The sequence below is a fragment of the Mesocricetus auratus genome, unplaced genomic scaffold (assembly GCF_017639785.1).
Source record: "Mesocricetus auratus isolate SY011 unplaced genomic scaffold, BCM_Maur_2.0 Super-Scaffold_100015, whole genome shotgun sequence".
Classification (NCBI taxonomy): Eukaryota; Metazoa; Chordata; class Mammalia; order Rodentia; family Cricetidae; genus Mesocricetus; species Mesocricetus auratus.
The window spans coordinates 40,319,456-40,325,455 of record NW_024429198.1 but is presented as its reverse complement, the minus strand read 5'-3'; the positions used below and the strand labels follow the sequence as shown (position 1 = coordinate 40,325,455).

Sequence of the window (6,000 nt, the reverse complement as noted above, 5' to 3'; positions counted from 1 at the left end):
CCTGCAGGTAGAGTTACAGGCAAATTGTGAGCAACCTGAACTGGGTGCTGGAAACTGAACTCAGGGACTTCTGGCAGAGCAGAGAGTGCTTTTAACTGCTGAGCCCAAGCTCCAGCCCCTCCTTACTACAAAGAAAGTCAGACAGCTACTATGAGAAAGACCTGGACATACATTGTGACCCAGAATGTAAGCTGTTAGTCACTAAATTAAAACAATAGTCATATAAACAGTAATATCATAGGGAAAGTCATTATAGAGATAATAGCTTCTAAATATACTGCTGATATCTTTGTGCTTGGCAGAACTTCAAGCCCCTTGTTTTCTATAGACCTCTTCTTGGCAATCCACCACCCTGCCTGTCTACAAACAACTCAGTACTGCTGTGGGTGACATCTTTGTCCTACCTACACCCAGGACAACCAAGATACATGTCCAGATGGGAAATTTTCATGTAAATTCTATATGTACATTTTATAGAAACTAATGTGAATTATATGTATTTTAGATGGATAGTTAATAGTGTGATTCCTCATGACTTTTTCAGATGTCCTTACTGTTATTTTGTCCTCCCCTCCTTCTTCTGTATTTATCTCTTTTCCTCTCCCTAAACAGAGTTCCCCTCTTTCCCATTCCCCTCTTCAGATCAATTGTTATGCAACCCCCCCTCCCGCTTTAGTGTCTCACCCTGCCCAATGGTCCCTTTTTACTTTCTTGGCTTCTGTAGTTACTCCTGGTTATGTATTCACATCTGAAGATTTGGCCCTAGAAGCCTCGGATGAAAGGGAATATTTAACATTTGTCTTTCTGGATATGTGTTACCTCACTCAGTGGCCATTGATGTCTACTGCTCGGTGATAGTTTCCTGCCCCTAGAGCAGATGAGGAAACACCCTTACCAGGGCAAGAGACGGACAAGCTCCCTTCTACTTAGTCACTGTTGCTTGCTTTGTAATTTGATTTCAGTCTATGTTCTGTTACTCACTGAAAACAGATATTGGACTTCAAGTTAAGTTGGACTGGGTTTGGTGGCTATCTTGGGGATGGCAAGAGAGAAAGAAAGTGAGTTACCTTTCAACCAGGGCCCCAGTAGTGATAGTGTTCATTAATCCATTCAAGTAATACTGGGAATGACAGTTGTTAGTCTGGTAAATATCATCAAATGACAACTGCAGTACCATCCCATTATAAAACCAATTTAACACACTTTCTATTACTTACCCAGATTTTGTGTTTAGATAAACATCATCTACTGCACCTGAACGTTTCTAGAAACTAATATCAATTATTTAAACTTAACTCTTATTTTCTTAAACTAACATATTCAATAACACATAACAGGCCTGGAGTTTACACTTGAAGCTCTTACAAGTTTTCTTCTGCTCCTCAGCCTTATTTCTTTGTATATTATCTCTAAAAAAAAATGCCCATACCGTTCAAGAAACACTTCAAAGTTCACACTAATTCTAAGATTGATTTTAACAGTATGTATTCCCCTGCTTTATTAATATTTTCTTCAAGTGCTCACCATTTACAGGAAAAATAAATTCCCATTGGAACTTATAAACAGTAACAAATTTTTCTGGGCCTGCTGTACATTAAAAGCATATCGTGTTAATATGTGAAAAAGCGAGTTAAGTTGCCAAAGCCCAAGTACACACACACACACACACACACACACACACACACACACACACCCACACACACCCACACACACACACACACACACCCCTATTAATTGCAGGAATTCTACTGAAAATGACTCTAGAGACTTGAAAGAAGGGCTAAACCTAGTTTTCTTAAGCTGTCCTTAAGATCAAGCCGGAGTAGGTGCGGGAGGGCTTTCCCACTTGTGGCTCAGCCTGGACAGGGCTCGAGGCGGCCTTGGAGTCCCGGGAGAAGAGTAGAGCAGGGTCGCACCCTTGGTGGAGCAAGCGCCTCTGAGGACTGAGAACAGCCGGGCTGCGGGCTCTGGAGAGGGGCGGAGCGGCTGGCACCCGCGGCCGCGGCCCCGCCCACCGAGCCCCGCCCCACCCCGACGCCCCGCCTACCGGGCTGTGCCGAGGGCGCGGGCGGCCCGGGCTGCTGTGCGGCCGCTCCGCTCCCGCCTGGGCCGCGGCCGCGCGCCCTCCCTTCGGGGAGGAGGAAGAGGAGGAAGGAGGAGCTGCTTGAGGAGGGCCGAGCGCGGCAGTCGCGCCGCCGCCGGGAGGAAGCTGAGCCGGCGGCCGCGGGGTGAGCGGCCTGGGGGGTTGGGGGGAGCGGGTTGGCGCGGGGTCGCGTGCGGCCGAGCGGAGGGAGGCGGGAGGGAGGCCCAGGCCCGCGCCCCGACCCTCGGCTCCACGCCGGGCCCGCCGCCGCCTTTGTTGCCCGCGGCCCCGCGGCTGTGCGAGGCCGGGGCTCGGCGAGGCCTGGGCGGCGGGGCCTGCGGGGCCGGGGCCCCCGGAGCGGGACCGGGGAATCGTCGCGGCCCGGACGGCCCCGGGGGTGGCGTCCAGGGGACGAGGTGTGGAGTGGAGCCGGGACCCGGTGGCCGCGCGCGAGGGCCGGCGGAAGGGCCGCGCGCGGGAGGAGGGCCGAGGCATTTAAACTGCCCTGATCCCGCACAGGCCCTCCTTTGCTCCCGGAGTTGGCAACTTCAGGTACACACACCATTGTGGCTCTTGAGCAGCACTATTGATGTTTCCCGGCGTTAGAGTCTGGCCCCAAACTTGGGAGAGTTGTGTGTACCAACTTAGTGTGTAGTCGGAACGCGATTTGGGGTTCTCGTTCGTCCCCACTTTTTTGTAATTGGTGGCCGGTGAGACGGAGGTGGAACTCGGGCTTCCGGTAGGGAGATAACGTTGAGTTCTTGAAGGTCTCACTAAGGCAATGTGCTGCTGCTGATTTCAATTATAATGTGAATGCAACACACGAGAGACTTTCCCAGATGCAGTCTTAATTTGTAGTGTTCCTTGGAAAAAAGATAAACTTGTAACCAAACAGAGGTAAACTCCTGCCTACGCAAAGGTGAATACCAGCCATAGTAGGCAGCGGTTTACTTTAACCCACCAACTCCCACCGTGGAATCCGCGTAGTTTTACTTGAATGAATGAATTTCCACTTGGAATTCTCAGTGCTGGGAAGGCAGTGGAAAGCACCAGTGGAATTGCTTAAAGGTTTCACGGGTAAAATCCAGAAGAGGTAGCATATAATCTGACTTTTCTTTTGCACTGATTTCTCTCCAGTGCTTCGTGTATGGATATGGGAAGAAGCTTTAGGGTCTGTCCCTGCCCCAGGAAAGTAGGTCATCTTAACCTTTTGATTCTACCACGATCCCTAACCCTTGTTTATTTGAGGACATGACTTCTGGACAGTGGGCTTCATAAGGGATGTGGGAGAGTTTATTATGCAGGGTTGACCAGGTCAGCATCTACCAAGTTATTTACCTGAACCTCTAGCTTCTCTAGGACTCCATTTAGCATCTCTTTAAAGTCACTGCTCTTGTTTGCTTTTATCAAGACATCCTCTGAATTGGTGCCTGGCCCTGCTCCTTTCTCTTCTGACCATGGATCTAAAACACTGTTTCCCTCAGGGAGTCATCCAAGTGCCCTCCCTTGTTAGGACACCTGCAGGGAGTGGCAAGGCAGGGATTTGGGTGCCAGCCGAAGCACAGGGTGTGGTGTGGAAAAGTGTGGCTGTACCAGCTGGATTCAAAGCCATTTACCTTCCCATGTTCTCCAGTCTTGCTTTAGAATGAAGAAGCTGTTGTTTTTAAGAGCTGTCTTTTCAGAGAACAGAAACCAAGTGCCTTCGTGACCCTCTTGTGTAACTTCATCCTTAGAGAAAACCCTGCTATTTTTTGCCACTGTGGACAGTTTTAGGAAACTGTTGTCGAGGTAGCCTCTTGTTTTGCTTACAGGGGTGATTGTGCGATCTTACATAAAAGTTCTGAGGTGAAATGAAAGGCGAAGCTTTTATGTTCATTTCTGAGTTCTTGATGGCCACTGTCACTCTCAAGAAGATGTGTTCACAAGAAACAGAATGATACACACATGTGTATGGCATTGGTGTTGTGTGGCTTCTCTTCTGACCTCTTGAAGTTACAAAGATGGCATTGATGTCCATGGTACCTGCATACTTCTGTAATATTATCATTTTCATGAGGAGTCAGCTTTCTTAACCTGGCTGTCTTGTTGATATCTGAATGGCTATAAGATTTCACTTTCCATATTACACACAGAGGACGTGACAAGTGTTAGGGTGTTTATTCGCTAGCACTGTGACCTTGAACAGGCTTTGGATCTCTTGAGTCTTATTCCTCAAGTGGATCTAAGTCCATCTTACAGTTATAGTAAGTATATATATTTTTTGAAGTACATCCAAACTCTTAATTGGGCTACAGCGTTTTACATAGGTTTACACCTTGTCTTATATGATAATCATACTCTGGCCTTCCATTCCTCTGCAGCCCAGGCTGCTTTCCAGTGCCCAGTGCTGGTGCACTGCTTCTGTTGACTCTCAGTGTCCACCAGTGGCTACGTGTGTGGGAGATTTATTCCTAGGCCTTTACAGCCAGTGTCCACACCTCAGAGAACCTTCCTAAGTACTTTGAAGTAGCAAACTGGCACGTTTCCTGTAGACACGGCTGTGTAAGTGCTCTGTTCTCTCCCTTTTGCTCCGTTCTCATACAGGTTCCATGAGGGTAGTATGCCTACCATGGTCCCTTTTCTCTTTGTGTCCCCAGCACATGGAACTTGGCTTCTTTCCCCTTTGTGTCTTTAACATATCCTGTGGAACTTGCACACTGAGCAGGGACCTGGTATTCAGAAAGTATGTGTAGTTCTCATCACATGACAGAAGGAGGCTTGCTGTGTAGTGTAGATATTAGGTAGATTGTGAGTTGTTTGTCCTTGTTCAAGATGATCTGCTCAAATGAATAAATTAAAACACTAGTAAAATAAAAAACCTTGTATCCACATAACTTAAACAGTCCTTCACTGTTTCCCTGTGGAGCCATTAAGTGTGTGAGTTACTCACGAACCAAACCGACTTCTGGCACAGATGGACAGATCTGCCTTACTTTCGTAAGTGGTTATTTGTCAGCGTGAAAAGTAACTTTCTGGAGCATATTTCCTCACTGTTCCTTTACATAGCCTAGTGAAGTCAAGCCTTAGCTATCTGGAACCTCTTGGCAGCCTTAGTTTTCAACAGAGAGTCAAACAAGAAGGAAAAACCAGGGACTGGAGAGGTGGCTCAGAGGTTAAGAGCACTGACTGCTCTTCCAGAGGTCCTGAGTTCAATTCCCAGCAACCACATGGTGGCTCACAGCCATCTATAATGAGGTCTGCTATCTTCTTCTGGCCTGCAGACAGACATTGGGGGCAGGATGTTGTATTCATAATAAGTAAATAAATCTTTAAAAAAAAGAAGGAAAAACCAACTCATAGTTAGACATGCCAGACACTAGAAGACTGATTGCAGCCGTCTTTCTTTGGAATACAAATCTAGATTGAATTTTAACACTTTGATTTTGTATAATAGCTTTTAAAAAAGTTTTATTTGTAAAGTTTCTAAGAGGTAATATGAAAAATTAAGACAGTGCATATGACTAGGTTGATGTTTTGAACACAGCAAGTGATAATAGTAATAATTAATGTAAAATGTGCTTGGGCTGGTCAAAAGGAACATCCTGAGGAACCAGCAGCGTCTCTGTGTGATGCAGACAATCTTGTTAAAGAAGGCCAATGTGGGAAAAGAGTGTAAGACACAGTGGCAAGAGAAATGGACAGATGGCAAAGCAACTGGTAGTGTGCAAGTTGCTGGTGTGTGTGAGCCACAGGTCCCAGTGTGCATGCCAGTGGAGCTTTACTGGTAGTGTGCAAGTTGCTGGTGTGTGTGCGCCACAGGTCCCAGTGTGCATGCCAGTGGAGCTTTACTGGGCTCAGTGCTCGTGGACGGTGTGAGTCCTCTGAAATGTCTTGACATATGGCATGAAGCTGTCTTCTCTATGGCCACCACACTAAAG

General features: G+C 47.1%; 1 protein-coding gene across 2 annotated transcripts in view; it reads left to right on the top strand.

The window, feature by feature from the left end:
* The first annotated feature begins 2,072 nt into the window (after positions 1 to 2,072).
* The window catches only part of Socs6 (suppressor of cytokine signaling 6), a 29,882-nt gene continuing 25,954 nt past the window's right edge, over positions 2,073 to 6,000 (top strand). For both annotated transcript variants that reach the window (XM_040757814.1, XM_021235165.2), the window contains exon 1: positions 2,073 to 2,228. The gene's annotated coding sequence lies outside the window, so the exon portion shown is untranslated. The remainder of the gene's footprint in view (positions 2,229 to 6,000) is intronic.